The sequence below is a fragment of the Nicotiana attenuata genome, unplaced genomic scaffold (genome assembly GCF_001879085.1).
Source record: "Nicotiana attenuata strain UT unplaced genomic scaffold, NIATTr2, whole genome shotgun sequence".
NCBI classification, from domain to species: domain Eukaryota; kingdom Viridiplantae; phylum Streptophyta; class Magnoliopsida; order Solanales; family Solanaceae; genus Nicotiana; species Nicotiana attenuata.
The window spans coordinates 10,410-10,755 of NW_017674614.1; positions in this window are offsets into that span (position 1 = coordinate 10,410).

Below are 346 nucleotides of genomic sequence, written 5' to 3' on the forward strand. Positions count from 1 at the left end.
AATGACATTTTGCTAAGGGTCTTCGTGCTTTTAGTATAGTATAGATAGATAGATAGATATAGATAGGTATAGATATAGATTTATGGATTTAAGTTATATACACTATCAGCGTAAGCAATTTTTATACCATCAAGTCACATTTACCTGTTGTAGCAGGTGACCTATCTTATTTTCAAGATTAAAAATTTCTAATGTTAAGGAGTTTACCTGTTGATGACCACAATTTCATTTTCCACCCATCTTTGATGGAACAAAAGTCTGAAGTTCATATATTTTTTTCTTCAACAAGAAGATTGTGGTATAACTTCATGCAAAAAAAAAAAAAAAAAAAAAAAACCGAAAAAAA